Source organism: Lepidochelys olivacea, assembly GCF_965140295.1.
Source record: "Lepidochelys olivacea isolate rLepOli2 genome assembly, chromosome: 2".
Classification (NCBI taxonomy): Eukaryota; Metazoa; Chordata; order Testudines; family Cheloniidae; genus Lepidochelys; species Lepidochelys olivacea.
Window position 1 is genome coordinate 95,561,426 of NC_140412.1, and position 22,453 is coordinate 95,583,878.

Consider the following 22,453-nt stretch of genomic DNA (forward strand, 5'->3'; position numbering starts at 1 on the left):
AGTCATGGATAAATGTCAGATGACGTAACAGAATCAAAAGAAACAAAGTGAGTTGCTCTATGCAGGATCATAGTTTCTCATAAAATTGATAGGATGATAATCCACTATACCACAAGCTTTTTAGAGAAAAAGTAATTGTCTATTTGTTTGCAGTGTTGTTGTAACCATCCTTATCCTAGGATATGATAGAGAGAATTGCGTGAGCTAATATCTTTTAATGCTGTGGTTCTCAACCAGGGGTACGCATACACCGAAGTCTTCCAGGGGGTACATTAACTCATCTAGATATTTGCCTAGTTTTACAACAGGCTACATTAAAAGCTCTAGCAAAGTCACCACAAACGATAATTTCATATAGACAATGACTTGTTTATACAGCTTTATATACTATACACTGAAATGTAAGTAAATCAATTGGAATATAAATATTGTATTTTATAATTACATGGTAAAAATGAGACAGTAAGCACTTTTCCAGTAATAAAGTGTGCTGTAACACTTTTGTATTTTTATGTATGATTTTGTAAATAAGTAGTTTTTAAGTGAGGTGAAACTTGGTGTATGCAAGACAAATCAGACTCTGGAAAGGGGTACAGTAGTCTGGATAGGTTGAGAGCCACTGTTTTAATGGACCCACTTCCGATGGTGGAAGAGCCAATCTTTTGAACTGCACAGAGGAGAGCTTGACTTTCCACCAACAGAAATGGATCCATTGAAAGATATTACCTTCTTCTTGTTGTCTATCCCATAAATCTTATTTATCATAGCACCATATGTTTGCATGATACTTTACAGAAATTTAAAAGAAATGGTCTCTGCCCCCAAAGTCTCACACTGTAAAGCAATTTGATCTGCTTAGCTCTAATTGCAGGTTTGGCACCTAAAATGGCCAAAATGATCAATCTGTTTTGTTGCTGTTAGCCCAGGAAAGACAACCATGTAAGTACAACAGTGCTAACTGAAAAACTGAAAACAGTTGAATAATTAATATACTGAGGGAATTCACTATCTGCCTATGAACACTTCAGCAGTGGAAAAAGGCTGAATTAATCAAGAATATTATTTGCTGGGAATTAATCACTCACTTGTAGTCATGACTACAGCATTAGAAGACTGCTTCATAGAAAAATGTCATTAGTAAAATGCAGGAAAAATTCAAGGGTCTGATCCACAGCTGTTGTAAATCAGCATAACAACTTGGACTTCAGTGGAGGTATGTCAGTTTCTAAAAGCTGGGGATCTAGCCTTCCAGAAGGCTTCTTTAAAAAAAAAAAATCCAGGAATTCTTAATATACTCTTTGAAAACAACAACAACAACCACACATGCACACACACAAACCCATGCCTTATGGTGGGTGACATATGATAGACTCCACACTGACCAGCTAAGTCTCCACATATTCTCCATCAGAAAGAAAACTCCTCTTGTTCAGCTTTGAGAATATAGACCTCTACCCAGTGAGCTAAGGACCAGGTTAATGGAATCTTCTCAAATAGGCCCTGAGTCAGCCAAATATTTAAGCTTGTGTCCAACTTTAAGCATGTGAGTAGTCCCATCAAGTCAACAGGACTACCCATGTGATTAAATATCTTGCTAAATCTGGGCCTTTTTGAATTAATAATAACTCCAGATGTTTTTATTTCTCTGATAGCTGGGGTAAACATACACTTTTGTCACTATTTGAGAGAGAGAAAGAGTATTAGTGTGAAAGTTTTGTCACCATGAGTTTAGGATGGCTGCATCATTCGTGGGAGATAAAGCCACAACTAAATAGCATAGGTCATGCTGGATGAATGATTATTTAATGTTCATTTAAAATATACTTTTCCCATTTTCCTTTCCAATGAACCTGTTTGCTAGAATGCATGCAAAAATGAACCTGAAGGGGCACAAACTCAGTTAAACCATTCAATTTTTCTTTGAAAATATATTCAGATAAAATTCTTGATGTGTTCACCTGTTCCTCACCCCATTGGTAGAGCATCTTGACACACTCCACTATTGTAGCAGGAATCAGAAGTTCTGGATTACATGACAGTATTCGGAAGATCCAGGGAAACACATCAACAGAAAAAAAGACTCCAACTCTTGAAATGGGATTCTGCTTTGTTTTAGCCAGTTGTACTTAACTCCTGCTTGCTGTTTTTAAGATTCTGTGTACATTCATCTTCTGTTGAAACTAGCCCCACACACTTCAGTTCCAGATGCTGAAGCTAGATGGATTTTGAGTATCTACTCAATTATGTCCTATGATTGAGCAACTCACCCCTAGTTTTTGGAACTAGATGAGTTTTTGAAGGTGAATGAGTATTTCAGAGATTGGTGAATAATTTGTATGCATCTGTAAGAAATATATAATACATCCACATTATTAATCCATCTCTAAAGTACTCACTCACTTTCAAAAACTCATCCAATCCCATAAATTGTATTGATTAACAAAACTGACAATAAATATGTTGTGCTTTATCAACATTGTGATAGAGGTGTATGAAAAAATAGTGTATGTACATGTGTATAGCAAATTAATATGAATGAGCTGTTTGAAAATGAGTGGAGTTTTCTGCATTGGGCTGATTCAAAGATACTAACCAGAGGAAGACTTTCCTTCTGTTGCCTATGTCTAGCTCTTTTCATTTTATACTTCAGTAGTTTTACTAGGACTCTTTTCAGGAGTTGAGGTCACTTTGGGGAGGGGAAAGACCTTTTCTGCAAAACAAAAATGATATTGACATGTCACAGTTTTGAGACAATTGTACCTGTATGTCCCCCTTACTGTTCCCTTAAGGTCGCTCACTTAAAGGTTTCCAGCGCCCATCCATCACCTCTCCTGGTGGAGAGCTGCATCTCACTCCCTTCTCACTGGAGGTTTTGAGGCTCCACAATCCCCTGATCTACACTGAAATATCCCTGGCAAGATCATCCTCCTAAAAGACCAGCACATGTACTTTCTTTTCTCTCCAAGGGCTATGACCAGTGTATTACCAGCAGTTACAGGTTACTACATGGCTTTTTCTAAGCAAGCACATTTATTCTTAAACTAAAAACATTACAAAGAAAAGCAGATTAAAAACAATGAAAGAACCTACCCACATGCTAACACATTTACCAAAGGTAACCCCAAACTCCAAGATTGAGCTCTGGTAGGTGTCAAATGCCACAAATTACTTTTTCCAAGTTCATATCTGTTTTTCAATCAGGAACCAGAAGGGAGGCCCTGAATCAGTTTAAGCTCGGGATATTTATCCCAAAGTCTTTCTTTGTCTGTTGGCTCTGTAGAATCCAGTTTGAACCAGCATATGAGAGCCTCGGAAGGTGGTAGTACCTCTCTGGAGGTGTTATAACCAATAATCTCCTACTGTTTTCACTTCCTGAAGGAACTGTGGTAACCCTCCCTCATGGCGGGCATACAATCCATGGACACAACGATATGTAAACCATTCATACACGTAATACAATACAGTATCCTACAGATATTGCAGAAGGTAGCTCTATTTATCACAACTTGGATGAGATCTACAATGTGGTCTAGTCCATCCTGAGGTAGGTCTTTATTTTTAAGTTTTACATATATATATAATTCCTGTTTCCATGCCCTTTGTTGCCTTTGGCGTCTGGTGATTTCTTTCTTTACCTTTGTTACGTAGAAGGAATTGATGAGTACAACTTGAAATCTGTCCATACTTGTGGCAGTGTGTAGAGCACAGACACTGCAAACCCTGCTAGCATGAGTATAATTAGCAGTGTAGCTGGTGAGGCACGGCTGAGGTGCATACAGTACAGACATGCAAAAATCTTAGGGTTGAATACCCTACACAGCTCTCTACACACCCAGGCAGTGCCTCTGACAACTACACTGCTATTTTTTTGCAGTGTAGTGTCCCACTGCCAGAAGTTTTTCCTGCTGCAGTTAAGGGCTCCACCCATAGGTGCCAACTTTCTATTGTGCTCGAGGGTATTCCCGCCCCCCCCCCCGGGCTACACCCACACTCCATGCCTTCCCCAAGGCATCACTGCTTCCCAACCCCCACTAGTGCTTTTTATGTAGCTTGTTGTAAAACTAGGCAAATATCTACATGATTTGATGTACCCCCTGGAAGACCTCTGTTCACCCCAAGGGGTACACATACTCCTGGTTGAGACCCACTGATCAAGGCTATATTGTCCCAATTTGCTTATGAGAAGGTCATGTGAGACAGTATCAAAAGCCTTACTAATGTAGAGATATAGCACATCGATTGTGTCCCCCCATCCATAAAGCTTCTTATGCTGTCAAAGAAGGCTATTAGCTTCATTTGACGTGACTTGTTCTTGACAAATCCATGTTGTCTGTTACTTATCCCCCATCTTCTAGATTCTTACAAAATGATTATTTGCTCCAGTATCTTTCTGGTACTGAAGTTAAACTGACTGGTCTATAATTTCCTGAGGAGTTCTTATTCCTTCTTTTTTTTAATGCTAGGTACTATATTTGCCCTTTTCCATTTCTCTAGGATCTCTTCCCTCCTCCACAAGTTCTCAAATATAATTTCTAATGGCTCTACCAGTTCCTTAAGTATTCTAGGATGTATTTCATCCCTGCCAACCTGAAACCATCTAAGGCTATGGCTATACTACAACTTGAGTCAACATAAGTTATGTCGCTTGGGTATGAATTAATCCCCCCGCTTGATGTAACTTATGCCAATTTAAGCACTGGTGTGGACAGTGCTATGTCAATGGGAGAGGCATTGCACAGGCTGGAGTAATTAAACCAACAGGAGAGCTCTAAGCAATAGCCTAGCTTGTCATTTTTTAACTTGTTCATTTTCTATTTTACCCTCAGATCCTACCGCATTTATGCTGATGTTCACTATGTTAGTCATCCAATCATTGCTAACCTTTTGGGAGAAAACTGAAACAAATGAGACATTTAAGACTTTGGCCATTGCTATATTTTCTGTTATTGTCTTTCCCTCCTCATTGAGGGCTTACCCTGTCCTTGCTTTTCCTCTTGCTTCTAATGTATTTGTAAAATGTTTTCTTGCTACACTTTATGTCCCTAGCTAGTTTATTCTTGTTTTGTTCCTTTGCCTTTCTAGTTTTGTCCCTACATGCTTGTGGTTTTTTGTTTTTGTTTTTTTTAATATATTAATCCTTTGTAATTTCACCGAGTTTCTACTTTTTGTATGACTTTTTTTTAAGTTTCGGTCATTGAAGATCTCCTGGTTAAGCCAGGGTGGTCTCGTACTATACTTCCTATCTTTTTTGTATGTAGGATAGTTTTCTCTTGTGCCCTTAATAATGTGTGTCTTTAAAAAAGTGCCAACTCTGAACTCTTTTTTTCCCTTAGACTTGCTTTCCATGGTATCTTATCTATCAATTTTGAGTTTGCTAAAAGTCTGCCTTCTTGAACTCGATTCAAAGCCAAAATCTGGCTTGATTTTTTTAATGTTGTTTTTGTTTTAACACTTAATCAGAAAAGAAAAAGGGGTGAAATCCTCACCCTACTGAAACCAATGTCAAAATTCCTGTGGCATTCAGTGGGTCCAGGGTTTCTCCAGGAATAGCTAAAATACATCCTTTTCTTAGTTGAGTAACATAGTTTAGGACATGTTCCTTTAAAATTTGGAAGACAATAACATACAGTTACAGGTGGGGTAAATAAGAGTAGGTCAAATGCGATCAAATTAAGCTATTCTGTGCTACATCAGATTAGGCTTATGTTCACTATCTTCTTTTGATCAGTGGGAATGTTTCTTAATCAAACAATTGTTCAGAATATTTTGCTGCTTTTTTTCCCTCCTTCATTTACTATTAGATGATACACAAAATATATAACATGCACCTATAACAAGCATTAGGGTTAAGTTCTTTTTTATTATTATTTGTAGCAGCTACAAACATCATTCTCCAAGTAGCCTCCGTATACAAAAAAACCTCAGAACACTCAATAAATTTAAAGCTATTACAACAAGCAAATACATTTACAAAGGGCTGGAGCCAGTGGTTTGGCTCTCTTTTTATGAGCTGTCTGAATTATGTTGACAATCTAATAATGCGCCTGAGTAGCTAAAGGCTGATACAGGCCTGCAGGAGACAGTAATGTTGCTGCAACATCTTATTACATTAAAGACATCATGGAGATAAATGAGACTAATGCAGTTTGAAAATGATCATCTCCCTTGGCTTAAAGAAGAAGTTAAGTATATAAATAAATATTGTGCATACACTGTGTGTGTGGCCATGTATACATAAATATTGTGTGTGTATATATATGTGTGTGTGGCTTAGATATTTTCAATATAAATATTATTGAATTGAACATTATAGTAAAACATCACTATCTGTTTTCAAAGCCAAAAGTATAATTAGCAGAGGTAGAAACCACAATTTTCCGTCATCTTCAGACCATAGCTATTGCGTTGAGCAAAATCATAAAAGTGACATTATATGGCGAAAGTAATGAAGTGTGGGTAGAAAAGTAGCAGTTGACATGCAAAATGAGACACTTCATGACTGTATGTGCTTATAAATGAAATATAGTCCAAATATTGCTCTGTGCAGAATTTCGGAAAGCACTTGAAGGGCTTATTTTATCCTGTTTTTGAACGGTAACATTTATTAAACTGGCATGATTATTTTTAAACATGATCATTTACTTTTTCTTTCACTTTTCCCAGGTTTAAAGGATATTTATTCTAGGACAATATTTGTAATAAATAACTCAGAGCCCTATTTATGATGCTGCAATTTATTTATTTTTCCTAAAACACAGATTATGATTTGTCATTTAGCAGGACTGACAAAATGCTATTGGAAACTCACTAATAAGATAAAGATTATTTATATTTAATAGAATAACTGACATAATAAATTTAATGCTGTGCATCACAAGATTTACACTTGCTCTTGAAATATCATGCCAGCTAGTATGCTTGGTTAGCAGATGTAAGTCAGATAAAAATATATCTATATTAGGCACAAAATAAGTAAACAGACCTGGTGAATTTCACTTCTGATGCTCATCCAAAGACAAACAAACTTTTTCATTTCTTTGTGTGTGCCCCTCTTTTTTAAGTGGAAATGAACTGGGAAGTAAAGACAGGGTAAACCAGGGGATGCGGGAAAATGTCTTCGCACTGCCTGAAGGAGAGGATGTCTATTCAGGTAAAAAGAAAAGAGAATCATATGGAAATATGAACTTGCCCTACCTTATTTTTCATTGGGTCACTCATTTTTTTTTTAAATTTAGAAATGAAAATGCATTCATTAGGCACTAGTACCATTTATTATTAATTATTTGTATTTATTATTTTATTACTGTAGTGCCTCTAGACCCCAGTGGAGATCAGAACATCATTGTGGTCGGGGTTCAAATACATAGTAAGAGCCAGCTTTTAATTTTTAGTGCTTACAATCTAAATAATTGGTACCACATTCATTTGTGTGTACATTACATTTATACAACTCATTTGTAATACATATTCAAGGACAGCGTTAAAGAGGATGATCGGTGGTATTACAACTTATGGTATATTTGCTAATCTTGCCAAAATCTTCACATTGAGCTCCTATGGGAATTGATAAAATAGAACATGAGACAGACAGCACAGAGGTGTTGGTCATTCATAATAAAATTTGTATTAGTGAGATCTCTCTTTGTTAATCAGGTAAAGTGTGTGCCAGCCCAGAGCAGGACATGGAGTAAGCTACATACCAAAGAGAAACAGCAGATTCTCAGAGTCTCTAAAACAGCATCATTATCTTCTGTGGCAAAGTAATATTAATGGGGGGAAGTTATTGTTTTCCAACCAGGAAGAGGAAGAAATCTTATGCTTACTCGTTGACACTCATATAAGCAACTGCTATTTTCAAGCATCCCAAAAGAAAGAGTCATGTTATATGCATAGGATGTTTCATCCAATTTAATAGTCAACAGCAACATAGTCTGCTTGCTTGTTTAGAAAAGTATTAATGTAGTGAAAAACACTGAGTCATATTCATTCTTGGTGTGACTCCAGTGAGTCAGTTAGAATCATGTAAGATGAACTCAGCCAAATATCTCTAAGACCTAAAAACAGATAGACCCTAGTTTAGATAATGACATCTGTACAAAACATAATCTATACATTTATACAATTGATAAGTGATACAATTAGGGATGGGTTGGCAAAGAAAAATAGTCCACAGTTAGACTTATAGGATGTTCTTGACACAGCCCAGATCATCAGGTACTCACTTGAATCACATAACTTAACCTCTGTAGCAAATTACCTTTTTCAGACACCATCACCACCTCTTGGGTGCAGTAACCAAGAGATAAGGTTACCTATCATAGGTAACCTAACTACTCTAGAAAGAAACCTTGAAATATGTTAGAACCATTCTGGTGTCCACAACAAATTGCTGGTGAGAAAGTTGCAGTCCATTCTGATAGCAGGATTTCAGGTGCTTTGAGAATGGAAGGTGGAGTTCCCAGACTACAAAGAACAAAAGTCTCTTTATTTTTGCCAAAGGCACCCAAAAATTAGGAGAAACCAGGACATGATTAAGTACACTTCTGAATAGGGATGTGTGTCAGTTCTGGGCAATTGCACCTGTATTTCCTCTCAATGGCCCAGTTAGGGCACCCAGATGTTCGACTATCAGCTCAGCAGGTGTGGCCTGTCCTGGACAGAGTCATGTGTATCGCTCCCTGTTAGGGGCTTATTCCTTCACCCACTTACTTCCCTGGTCCTTCTCGCATGAACAGAGAGCAACAATACCCGAAGTCCAAAGGTGCAAACAATTCGATGTTTATTGGGGTGAACTTCCAGCAAGCATGATTCCAGTTTCCTTCCTTAGTATCCTCCTTCCCAGCTCTGACACCACAGAGCCTTACACCTGTGTCCCTGTTCCCATTCCTACCCTTAGCCAAACATGATTCCAACTTCCTTACTCCCATTCCCTGTTCCCATTTCCCCCTTTAGCAAAACATGATTCCAATTTTCTTACCCCCATTCCCTGTTCCCATCTCACACACCCACATGCCCACCCACACCCCGTCACTTCCTCATTGACTACAGATTATATAGTAAAACTTGAGTTCTGCTTAGCTATACCTTAACCAATCATTTTCCTGAAATTTAACTAACCAATCATAACATATTGTAACATGATTATGTAACCAATTATATCCCACCACCTCAATTAGTTTACACCCAGCAAAATTAATTATACAGCAGACAGGAACAATCACAGAACCAGACAGAGATTATACAGACAAACAACAGCAAAGTGGGAACTATAATGACAAAACAATACAGAAGTGAGGATTTCACATCCCAGCTATTGATAAGTGAGTTCTTGCCAGACAGGATGCTATCAAACTAAGTTTCCTTTTACATTTTCTAGGCACTTCCCTTTCTCTGGAGGTGATAGGAATACAATCCTGTCCTGATAGTGCCTAACAGCCCAATAGCACCTTATTTCAATGTGACTAGTTTGGAATGTGAGGATGTGACCGGTCGCTTCCCAGCTTATGGCTGCCTCTGCTGCTTAGCCAAAGGCCTGAGCCTAAGCACAGGGCCACAAACTGTCACAGTAAGAGAAGGCCCTTACACTGGCAGACAGTGGTTTTGATTCTTTCTTTTATACCTCTATCACTAGCCAAGTGATAAGAATACACCTAAATTCTTAGAGTATAGGCCTTTACAGACAGGCCTGAATATCTATATCCTAACACTTCCTTTTGACCCCGGTGAGTCCAGGCTGAACAGTTCCCTGCCTTCAGTGTGTTACTCCCAGCAAAGACAGTCTACCTAAAGACACCTGCTTGATTTCTCTTTGGAGACTGATCAAGGGATTGCTACATGTTACCACACCGTTCTTTTTAAGCAAGCTTACTTTATTCTTAAGGTAAAAAGCATTACACAGAAAACATAACTAACTTCATGACAAACTCATTGACCTGCTAAAATCTTAGTCTTTGTCCTCTCCATTTGTCACCAGTATTGCTGTATTTCAATTTCAGGCTTTGTGGCCTGAAAGACCATCAGTTTTTGCATGTGCCATTTTTTTGAACACCATCTTAATAAGATGCTGCATAGTTTGTAAACAAGAAATTGCTTGCTGTTGTATGAAAGGAGTAACTCTGTTAATTTCTGCTGTTCCTTCACAGCTTGATAAACCTCATAGGAATAAAGCAGCCCTACCTTCACACTGAAAAGTTCACAAAGCACTAAAGCTTTACTAAAGAAAATGTTACAGAGAGCAACCTTGAAGCTTCATATATAATAACTCTAAGTGATGTGGTATTCAAACACGCATTCTAACTATGATACCCGTATGGCCAACATAAGTACCCCTATTACATTATTGTTTGGGATGTTAACAATATTAGCCTCTAGCTCTCCTTTCTGCATTCTGCTAACATCCTTACATGTATACAAAATAAAATTAAACTTGCACCAGTAGGGGTTTATCATGATAGAGTGACCTATTCTCTCCATTAAAGTGATTGAGAAATCACTATCCATGGCGTGGGCTGCCGCATACACACGTCACAAAACAACATCATTTCTCCCTAATCGTTTGTTTTTCTTATTTCAGAGCTAAATTGTTTGTGTCAGACTGTGCCTGACCAGAAATTCTGGTGCAGCAGAGCAGTGCTCAGGATAAGACCAGAGTTGGGTGCGGGGGGAAGGTAGCTTTTGCATTCTGGAAACATTCTTGCAAATAAACCCTCACCCTCCTGAATGATCACACAAATAAGCAAATTAAAGCAGCTGGGAGCTAGAATGAAGCAAAACACTGGTAGGTTACCTTTGCAAGGACACCTTATATATATATATATATATATATTTCATTCAGCCATCTGTATTTCTAGGACTCAACTCTCCCCTGCCTCTGACCTCTCTCAACATGGGCTTTCTAAGGAGCTCCTCTAGCTTTTACCACCGGCGTAGAGAGATTTGCTCCTCCACACCCCACACCTTTCCTCCATCACGATCTTTCCTTTTCTCACTATGGTGTCCAGGGAGTGCAGCTGGCACAGTCATCAGAATGCTGGAATGTTCTACTGACCATTTCACATCCGAATCTACCCCCTTTAACAGATCGTGTTGGAGAATATTTACAACAGGACAGTGGGGTGGGAGGAGGTATTGTTTCATATTCTCTGTGTATATATAAAGCCTGCTGCAGTTTCCACGATATGCATCTGAGGAAGTGAGCTGTAGCTCACGAAAGCTTATGCTCTAATAAATTGGTTAGTCTCTAAGGTGCCACAAGTACTCCTTTTCTTTTTACAACAACTTAGTGTTCCTGTTTATGCTGTGGCTATACGGTATAAAATCAAATATTATTCAGTCCTCTGTATTTCATTGCTTGCCACGTTTCTTGAATGTGAATATCATAGATTTCTTGCAGGATAGCTGTAATACAGTCCATTTATTGAGGATGCCGCACAAATTCAGTGGTCACATAAACAATTCTGTCCAAACCAGACAAAATCTTAGGACAACATTTTGACAAAACAGCAGACTGAATAAGAGTTTTTGTCTAGTTTTGTTTATTCTATGAGATACACAACCGGCCAGATAGTCCATGGAGTTATGCTGATTTATACTGGTCGAGAATCTGATCCAATGGGTATCACTCACTTGTTCAGTATAATAGTTTGGTCATGCCAGCATGAGCAACTGTATTTTGGAAAAAGCTACAATATACCCATTCATTTTATACATATACTCAATAGACTTGTGTATCCCACATTTGCAGGCAGATGTTGGGTATCTGATTTTTCCCATGCAAATACTCATTTTCTTTGTAGGTACAGTGGTAGCACATAGTCATCATTTAGGCATCAGTCTTAGAGATATTTTGCAACTGATTAAATAGCAGGTAAAATGGCTAGCATGCTGATGGCAGAAATCTTGTTCTGATTCTGACTGTTGTACAGGGTGTGCAAACAGAGGAGGTTTCTTCAGCTCCTCCTATTTCATGTACTATGTCCCAAACAGAAGAACGTTTCCAGATTATCATTATTATTCTATTTATTTGTATTGCAGTAGCACCTTGAGTGTGCAATCAAGGATCCCGGCCCCATTGTGCTAGATGCATATTTTTCAGTGAACTGGTTTTGTTATTTTTTAACAAAAAATGCTGCTTTGATTAAACCAAAATTGTTTGCAAAACAACTAATCTTCAACTAATCTTCCAACTCAAAAAATCTTTTGAGAAAAAAGTTTCAAAATTGTCAAAATTCCCATTTGAACATGATCAAATTGCAAAGTTTTGATTTTGTTCAAGTTGAAGTGACTTTGTTTCCAAAATATTAGTAACTTTAGAGTAAAAAAGTTTAAGAAGATAGAAATCTAAACAAAAACATTTCAAAATTATCAAAGCAAAATGAAGGGAATGACACAAACCAAAAATTTTGTGAGGGATTTTTGGTTTGTGCGAATTTAAGATTTGAACTCATCATCCCAGTTTCCTTGAAACAACACAAAAGAAATAGACAAAAGATAGGTGAGATAACAGTAAATTGAACATATTATGCAGATTAAACAGCAGCCCCATTTTGCCACTTGCCTAGTCTTTGCCAGACATCAGTGTTTTCTAGCCATCATAACTGTCAGTGATAACAAGCTGGACAATCCATGTTGTACCCACCTGGTTACTTTGCAGCTAATATTTCTCCAGTCCAGGCTGCATTGTCAGCCTTCATAATGGCAAAGTCATGTATTAGAGGAATAAACCCGACTGTTCTCTTCTTGAGTTTCAGCTGATATCATTCATGTTGGAGGTGCTGGTGGCATTCAGGTTACAACATGCAAGGTAGAGTCAGGCCCCTCCTGCTTAGTGAAGGCCAGCGGAGAGGTAAGCATGGCCATTTTTAATTTGTTTAAATAATATTGCAGCATGCATCTGAAAACAAAGAATGGCAAGCAGTGTTTATTGCGGTTACACATGAACCATATGTTTGGTTTTTGGTGGGTCATACCAGACAGGTTTGTGTTGTTGTTTTATTTGGGGGTATAGGGAAGGAGAAAATGAGACAACCTCAGAAGTGGGGGAAGGAGCTGGTTGGAGCAATGAGACTGCTGCTGTGTCGTAGTGCTCTTCTGTACTGCTACAGTAACTTGTTACTCCTGCTGCGCTGTGACTGCAGGTGAAAGTCACCTTTTGATCAGATAATTGCATTCAGGGAACATCCAGCCATGAACATACAATTATTTGTTCTGTTTCCCTCTGCCTATGTGCCCTGAGAAAAGGCATCTGGCTTAAATGTGCCATTATGTACCAATTGAGAGTTTTAACTGCCTCCTGGTGTTACTGCTGCTGCTGAGTCTTCCCGTCCATCAGCAAACAAGAAGCATTGCTTCTGGATGGGCACAGGGCACCACCAGGAGGTCTTTAAAACTATGTAAATTAAAAACAATCCAATGAGGTTTCAAACTGAGTAGAAGTTACTTTCACTTCCATCTCTCCCCACCCTGTGCTAAAGAAAAAACTCAACTTATTCTGTATATTCTCCAGTTCTCATTCCCTAGGAGTTGTGGCTTTTAGTAAAGCTGCAATCATCCATTCTGCATTGGTACCAGCTTCTTAGTATAGTCAACTGAAAGCACTGATTACATTTCTGATGGAATTTTTCCATCATATAGCCTTGTTTTGTCATTAAAATTTTACTTCATAAGACATGTACAACCACAAAAACAAGAAAGCACATTATTTACTTTCCAAACAATTCAGTATTGAGTAATAATAAGCAGCAATGCCTAGTCATTTTAGCTATTTATATCCACGACCAAACATTCTTAAGAGTCAATTAATACTATACATTTTTTATGACCAGCTATCAGCAGTTCACATGGGCATAGCTTATTGCTTAGCTCTCTAGTAAATGACATAGCTGAATTATCTGCATTCAAGTGCCGTGATTTTTAAAACCCTCCCTAAAACGCACACTGTTACTGTTATGTAAAAGCATGAAACCAGTTTTGAAAACAAGGCTTACGGCTGAAAGGAGGCCAGAAAACAAGCTTTTAGAACAGTCCAGACCTGATGGAGACAGGGGAGGATACTTCTCTGCAGAAAGTCTCTCTTTTGAAGTGAAATGTGCATTGATTACATAATTCCTCAATAGTTAAATCCTCAGGCTTCTTGTGTAGATGCAGTACACCGTGAGAACCAATAGAACACTCCCTCCAAGGGAAAATGACGTGGGAGGACGCTGGTTGGTAGGGGTGAAAATTCTAAGGTTTCTCTCACAGAGTTTCCCCAGGATCGTTCTGTTGGGACTGGAGTTGCTCCTCAGAATTCTAGGCAGACCCATCCTCCCAACCCTGCTGCCCCAAACCCACCATTGCAATTCCAGGGGATCTCAGGGGTTCAGCTACAGTCTATGCTTCTTGCATCTGTGCCTTGGCCCTTTGTCAGCATGGCAGCAGTGCACAGTCGACACTGGATTCATACCCTAAATACCAATGTGCTTTTGTGCATGAGTAAAGACGTTTAGGGTGCTTGGTCTCTGATCAATCTCTCAAGTTGACTCCTATGATAAATAATGGAACTGGTCAGGAAACTACCCCATCCCACTTACTTTCTCATTCCCCCCCCCCCCCCCACACACACACACCCCAAGTTTTTTTTCTTGAAAAACTGAAAGTTGCTGGTTTTGGCAGGTGAAAAAATGAAGGTTTTTTAACAATCTTCAAATAATTTTTCAATGATATGGACTTGTTCAAATTTTCATTTTGATGAAAAAAGGCATTTTCTGTAATATTTATATATATATATATATATATATATATATATATATATATACACACACACCCGGAAGGAAAAAAAAAAGCTAACAGTCCAACCAATTACTGCTAAATAAAAAAACCATTTTAAAACTAATAATAGCTCCTACCTTTGAAAATCTTCGACTTCCATGTGGCCAAATGAAGAAATGCATGTCCCATGTCAAAAGTTATTATTTTGTCACGGTTATTTTTAGTAAAAGCCCTGGACAGGTTGAGAGCAATAAACAAAAATTCACGGAAACCTGTGACCTGACTTTTACTAAAAATAACGGGGGGTGGGCTGACTGCAGTTGGAAGGGGGGGGGGATTAACAGCTCCCTCCACCACAGAGGTTGCAGACAGCGCTGGGGCCCCCGCTGCCCGCAGCACCTGGGAGCTCCAGAGCCCCCACCCCTGGTGGCTAACAGCTCCGGTCCCACTGCTTCAGGACTGAAGCTGAAGAACCTAACATGGAGGTCTCTGAAAGTCACAGAATCCATGACCTCTGTGACAACATCTTGTCTTAATATATTTCATAAGACAGTCATTATGGTAGCTTTTTATTTGACATTTACTTATTCTTACCATTAATGTGTTCTAATATGTCACAGTTAATTTTTTTACGTGGATGCAGTTAATATTTAACAGTTTTCATTGAAAGCTTGGGAAAAGAGGGATCACTCCAGAATAGTCATCTTGTAACACTTCTCAAAGTGATTCTGAGCATAGAGGTTGCGGGAGCGGGGATATAAAACCACTAATGATGTGAGTTGATTGTGAGTTTTCCAGACCAATGAAATTCCTAATGCAACATGTTTCTGACAGAAAAAAATAGTATGACAGATAATGCAGGAACAAAATGTGTGTTAATATATACTATTGTATTCATAAATTTTAATAGAAATATTTATCAAAGCAAGAACTGTTAAAGAATTCTGTAGGCTTTCTGCCATTGTGGTAGGATGAATGATGAATCAGATATAACATAGGGTTTCTTAATAATTTATTGGGTCATGAGTTATGGTTTTATTCTATTGAAAATTATTAGATGGGTTTGCCTCAGGCAGACAGTATGGTATATGAAAAAGGAAAATAGATTAAGCAAACACTCAATGTGTTTAATCATTTCAAACAGGGCACTGGTTAAAGGCGCTGACAGATTTGTCATTCATTCAACAGACATTTTTACCTCCACACAACATACTCACAAGATGGGAGTTGTCAGGGAGGCCCTGAAAATGTGATGTTTATAATGAATAGTTTGCATAATCCATTATTTTACACAAATTATGTATTTTCTCAAGAAAGGAGGACAAAGGACAGAACAGAGTGTAGAAGGTCATTTTTCAAGGAGGATGGTATTGAAGTAGCTCTTTTCATCCCCAATTCTTGTTATTCAACTCTGATCAGCCAGCGTCATGCCTCCTTGTGCTACCAAGCAGGAGATAGAATGAACTATTGTTACTGCAGCTTCCTTTTCTTCAGCTGGCCCTTCGGCCTTCTGGGAGGTTTGTTCAATTTGTATTGAGTAACAACAGTTGCCGTATATTTAAACTAAAAATAATAATATAATCAATGCACAAGTGTAATTATAGTCTTGACAGTTGATGTTAGAGGGCATTCCCCTCACCTTCCCAGTTCCCTGGTTCCTGTCATGCAGACAGCAAGTAGCAAAAGACAAGAAGTCCCAAGTGCAGACAATGTGATGTTTATTGAGGTTAGTTCCAAACAAGCGTATCCATAGCTTTACACACCAGCAGAGTGTTTCCCAGTGTTCCGTTCCCAGCCCTGACACCGCAGAGCATTTACCCCATATCCCCCTTGCCAGCTCTGATGCTGCAGAGCCTTGCCTGTGTCCCCATTCTCCATTCCCTATTCCCCAGTCTCCATTTTCCCCATTCCCACCTCTTCCTTCTTAGCAGGCCCAAATATACCTGCAATGAACGCCCACATTCCCACTCCTTACAACTTAGGGTCATGTTCCATTTTGGGTCTGGGGTCTTCATCCCACACCTTTTTTACCACATGGGAGGGGTAAGGTATGAGGTTGTTCTCTGGTCAGGGACAGGCATTTCTTTGGTCTTTTAGTATTTTATACCTCCCCCACCAACAAGCCCCTTTGCCCCTCCTGACTGGTTGCTTGACTTTGCCTTGAGATAGGTGTTGAGGCAATCTTAAAGTGTGCTGTCCTGTAACACTTCAACTGCTCTTATCTGTTCCCATTGTACTAACAATTCCAGCTGACTAGACAGGAGCAACATAACAGTGTCTTTGTCCCTTGTTTACACATTTTAGTATAAGAGTCAAACCCAAAATTCTATCCCAGGCTAACAAACAGACCTATATACTATACTATATACCTATATACTAACTGACAGGTTTCAGAGTAACAGCCGTGTTAGTCTGTATTCACAAAAAGAAAAGGAGTACTTGTGGCACCTTAGAGACTAACCAATTTATTTGAGCATAAGCTTTCGTGAGCTACAGCTCACTTCATCAGATGCATATCGTGGAAACTGCAGCAGACTTTATATATACACAGAGAATATGAACCAATACCTCCTCCCACCCCACTGTCCTGCTGGTAATAGCTTATCTAAAGTGATCATCAGGTGGGCCATTTCCAGCACAAATCCAGGTTTTCTCACCCTCCACCCCTCCACACAAATTCACTCTCCTGCTGGTGATAGCCCATCCAAAGTGACAACTCTTTACACAATGTGCATGACAATCAAGTTGGGCTATTTCCTGCACAAATCCAGGTTTTCTCACATCCCCCCCACCCCCATACACGCACAAACTCACTCTCCTGCTGGTAATAGCTCATCCAAACTGACCACTCTTCAAGTTTAAATCCAAGTTAAACCAGAACATCTGGGGGGGGGGGGGAGGTAGGAAAAAACAAGAGGAAACAGGCTACCTTGCATAAAGACTTAGCCACTCCAAGTCTCTATTTAAGCCTAAATTAATAGTATCCAATTTGCAAATGAATTCCAATTCAGCAGTTTCTCGCTGGAGTCTGGATTTGAAGTTTTTTTGTTTTAAGATAGCGACCTTCATGTCTGTGATTGCGTGACCAGAGAGATTGAAGCGTTCTCCGACTGGTTTATGAATGTTATAATTCTTGACATCTGATTTGTGTCCATTTATTCTTTTACGTAGAGACTGTCCAGTTTGACCAATGTACATGGCAGAGGGGCATTGCTGGCACATGATGGCATATATCACATTGGTGGATGTGCAGGTGAACGAGCCTCTGATAGTGTGGCTGATGTTATTAGGCCCTGTGATGGTGTCCCCATCTAAATATTGCAATTCTGATTCATTATCTTGCATTCTTCATATTAAACATAGTAACATCTGATTATACTTATAGAAAATGCACAAAAAGGGCCTGATCCTATGACACCCTGGATGCCTCCAGGAATGGGTATACTGGTTCTCACCAACTTGCAGGGTCATGCCCAAAGAATTTGAGATGTGCTATCCTTTTACTACAAAGGCAGTCTGTGAGAAGAGGTTACTGATCCTGGGTAACAAGCATATAGCAATTCTCAAAATGCTTGGATATCACAATTGGTTTTATAAATAGGGCAGGCCTAGTGGATTAATTTTAAAATGATATACGGTAGCCTCCGAAGATTCAGTGCTGGACATCATCAGAAAAGTTAAAGCAGTTGTGTCAATTTACAGGACCCAAAAAGTAGTCAGAATGTACAGATTTTTTCCCCTTCCCTTGACACATGCCCTACACTGAGATTTGGGTGTGGCTGGCTCAGGATACAGTTTTTCTGCCTTTGCACCTGCAGAAAATGTGCTTCTGCAAGGGGAAATCTCTGCAGCCCATGCACAGCCAGAATTGTTCCAGCATGTGATCCTCCAGTCCTGAGTTCATTCACTTGCCCCAACCCATCTCCTAATATTCTTTGGAAATGTTACCATGCAGAGGATTCTTACAAAGCATTACATGTACCCCTTCCCCCCCCCGAAAATTCAATTGCATCTATTCTGCTGCCAGCAAGCATTCTGCTTCTGCGAGGTAAGGAAATGATTTGCCTCGTAATACCACATACTCTTTTCTTTTCAGGTCACACGTACACAAAATCATAGTCTTTTAAACAACAAACTACAGATAGAGAGATGTTCAAGGAGTAAAATCTCACATGCACAAAGGCTGTTCTCGATTTCCTCAAACACCTTTCGGACTGGGAATAAATAAATCTACAGCACTAAATCATGAAGCCAATTGGCAAATTCCCTGTTTATCCAGAAAGCATGGAAAATGTGCTAGCCTTCTTTTTGCTCTATGTTCTAAAAATCACATTACTATTTTACTTCACTGATGGTTATAGTGACCTCAGGCCAATAGGTTTCAGAGTGGTAGCCGTGTTAGTCTGTATCAGCAAAAAATAACAAGGAGTCCTTGTGGCACCTTAGAGCCTAACACATTTATTTGGGCATAAAATTTCATGGGCTAGAACCCACTTTATTAGATAATTTCTCCCTACTGTTACTCACACTTTCTTGTCAACTGTCTGTAATGGGCCACTCTCTTACCACTTCAAAAGTTATTCTTCCGCCCTTGGTATCCTGCTGTTAATTGATTTATCTCATTAGACTGACCTCACACTTGGTAAAACAACCCCTGTCCTTTCATGTATTTATACCTGCTCCTGTATTTTCACTCCATGCATCGGATGAAGTGGGTTTTAGCCCACAAAAGCTTATGCCCAAATAAATTTGTTAGTCTCTAAGTTGCCACAAGGACTCCTCGTTATTCAGGCCAATAGTCATCAAGCAACATTACCCTTCACTAAAATTAAGGCCATTTCTACTATTACTGACATAAGAAAATATGAAGTGGGAAATGAGTCAAAACAAGAAATTTTTGAGCTTAAGTTGGGGACCTTCTTGTAACAGAGTCACTTTTGTTATTACAGAATATGATATTGCACCCAAAAATCTAGCTAAAAGAACAGTATTGAGGTTGCAAAGTCAATCACTCCAAAGTTAAGAAATGCCAGAATTAATATTACCTGCACAACCTTAATTCAGCCTCCTTGTGCATATGCATTATAATACAGGTCCAGATCCTCAGCTGGTATATCAAAGTTAATGGAGCTATACCAATTTACACTAATTGAGGATCTAGCCCACAGTCTTTCATTACATGACTACCTATGTTATTTCTAAAGGACCCCTGCCTCAGTCAGTGAGCCCACAGGGCAGGGTTCAGGGATTAAAATTGTTGACTATGCCCTTTATCTTAATCATTCAGTGTGTGTCCCCATATCTAATTTACTATACACCATCCAACCTGCACTGATCATATTATTCATTTTCTCATGGGCATTTCAATAGTGTCCTTCACTGTCCATCTGAGCGTCACAAACATTAATACACTTAGCCTGTGAAATAGGAAGAAAGTGTTTTTGTTTTGCTGTTTTTTTCTAACTGATAGGAAATGGAGGCACAGGGAGATTATGGCCAGAAATTGCAAAAGCTCCACTAATTGTGAAGAAAGCAAAGTGTGCCCCTGAGGGCATTCTATGCCAAAAAATTAAATATTCTGTGCCAAAGAATTAAAAATTCTGTGCCCAATATTTTAAAATGCTGCACATTTTATTTGGCAAATAAATGTGGAGACTCCAGCATGGCATTGGGGAGCACAGACCACCGGCTGCACAGAGGTGGGAGATCACTGTGCAGCTCCCCCCACCGGGCCATGGACTCAGCGGTGAGGCTGCACCCAACATGAGACAGTGCAAAGACCAGGTCTGCTTCAGAAACACCCCAGGGCCCTGCCTCTCCATGCCGGGTACATCAGGGGTGGGTAGGCAGGCTCAGCAATGCATGTGGAGTTCAAGATGTTGGGGGAGTGGGGCTAAAGGGGTGGGGATCCATGTGCAGCTGGTTGGAGGTTGATAGGATGGGGATCCGGGTGCATGTGGCTTGTTGGGGTGGTCCAGGTGCAGGAGGAGTGGGGCTAATGGGGGAAGTTTGGCTGTGCGGTGGGTGAGGATTGGTGGGAGGGTCTGGGTATAGTGGGGGTCGATGCACGGGGGTTGGTGGATGGGGGAGCAGCTCCCTGTACAGTGATCCCTCCCTCTGCAACTGAGGAGTGATGGGGAGGGATGGTTGCAGAGCTTCCTGTAGCTGGAAGGAGAAATCTGGGGGTGGGTCTGACCTCAACCCAACTGGGACTAGCACCTGAGCCAAGCTCAGGGTAGAAGCCACCAGCAGGTCTTTTCCGGTCCCACCCCCCTGCTCCATAGTGATTTACCTCTCTGCCAGCTGTCCAGGGCACCCAAAACATACTGGTGGGGAGGGTCGCATGACCACTCTTGTGGCTTTGCTTCCCTGTTAGAAAGTTATTTTTCTGCAGGGAAGCAAAGAAATCTGTGGGGGAAATAAATTCTGTGCAAGCACAGTGGTGAAGAATTCCCTCAGGAGTATATGTGACTTGTCCAAGGCTACACTATAAGTCTGTGGCAGAACTAAGATTGTAACTTGGGATCTTCTGATTCCCAACCCTTTGCTCATGCTTTCAGGCCACATTGCCTTACTACTGGAGATGCTGAGCACCCACAGTTTCAGTTGCAATTTTGAATGCTCACAACTTCTGAAAACTAGGTCCCAGATAAACAAAGGTACTTAGGCCCCTACATCCCAATGCTGGTTCCACTACAATCCACAAAACTCCTGTCGAATCTGGTAGTTGCCTAAGCTCTCTTGGTGCCTAACTTTTCAGGGTGAAAGTTCCCTACCTACCTAAGTTTCTGCCTAAAAGCATGCAACTGCAGCCTTCCGACAGGTGCTTGGACACTATCTCCTGCCTATGCTCCAGAGTGATTCATAAACCGGAGGAAGATAGGTGTTCAGCAACCTAAGTTGTGTTTGTAGCCCAGTCCAGTAGGTGTGCTCGAAGCTGCCTACCGGATTGGGTCATATTCAAAATCTGGCCAGAGGAAGTGCTGGTGGTGGCAACTTTATAACCATTAGTCCAATGGTTAGAGCACTTGCAGGGGGTATAGGAAATCCAGGTTAAATTCCCCCTCTCTCTGCTAGCAGTAGGGGGGTGAAAGAATTTAAATGGGAGAACTCCCAATCCCAGGCAAGTGCTCAGACCACTGGGCTATAGGTTATAAGATGGGCCCAAACACCTTCTCCTCTTCCTGTAGAAGCTACACAGAGTTATTCTTTCTCACTAGCCCAATGACTATTTGAGTATGTATTCACAATGAAACAGTCATTTGGCCAGAGAGAGCGAGAGCATAAAAACGGGACTGCAGTCCGGACTCCAATCTAGGAGGCAGGAGACCTCAGGTCTTGTCCCCCTGCTCCAATCATTCTTTCATTATTTATCCTAAGTGGAACAACTTCTACAAGAGACATTGAGGGAGTCCCACATCAAAATATCCTATAGGTCAGTAGTTAGAGCACCCTCCTAAGACGAGTGGGACACACCTTGTTCAAATCTTTTTCCCCCCTCTGGCAAAGAAAGGGTAATTGAACCTGGGATAAAAGTTATAAGGTGAATGGTGGCAGTTCCTTCTTTTCCTACTCCTATATAGAGTAAGGCAGGCACCTAACTCGTTCTCACAGGAAATGCTTTACACACATAAGCCTCCAGGGGGCAGGTTTCCATTCATGGATCGCTAGAAGAGCTAGGCATCTCCCTGCAGCCCAGGTTTAG

General features: G+C 40.0%; 1 long non-coding RNA gene across 1 annotated transcript in view; it reads left to right on the plus strand.

Annotated features, from left to right (window-relative positions):
• The window catches only part of LOC311517139, a 218,824-nt gene that overhangs the window by 53,895 nt on the left and 142,476 nt on the right, over positions 1–22,453 (plus strand). The window contains exon 3 of the long non-coding RNA XR_014710614.1: positions 12,750–12,844. This is a non-coding gene — a long non-coding RNA (uncharacterized lncRNA). The remainder of the gene's footprint in view (positions 1–12,749; positions 12,845–22,453) is intronic.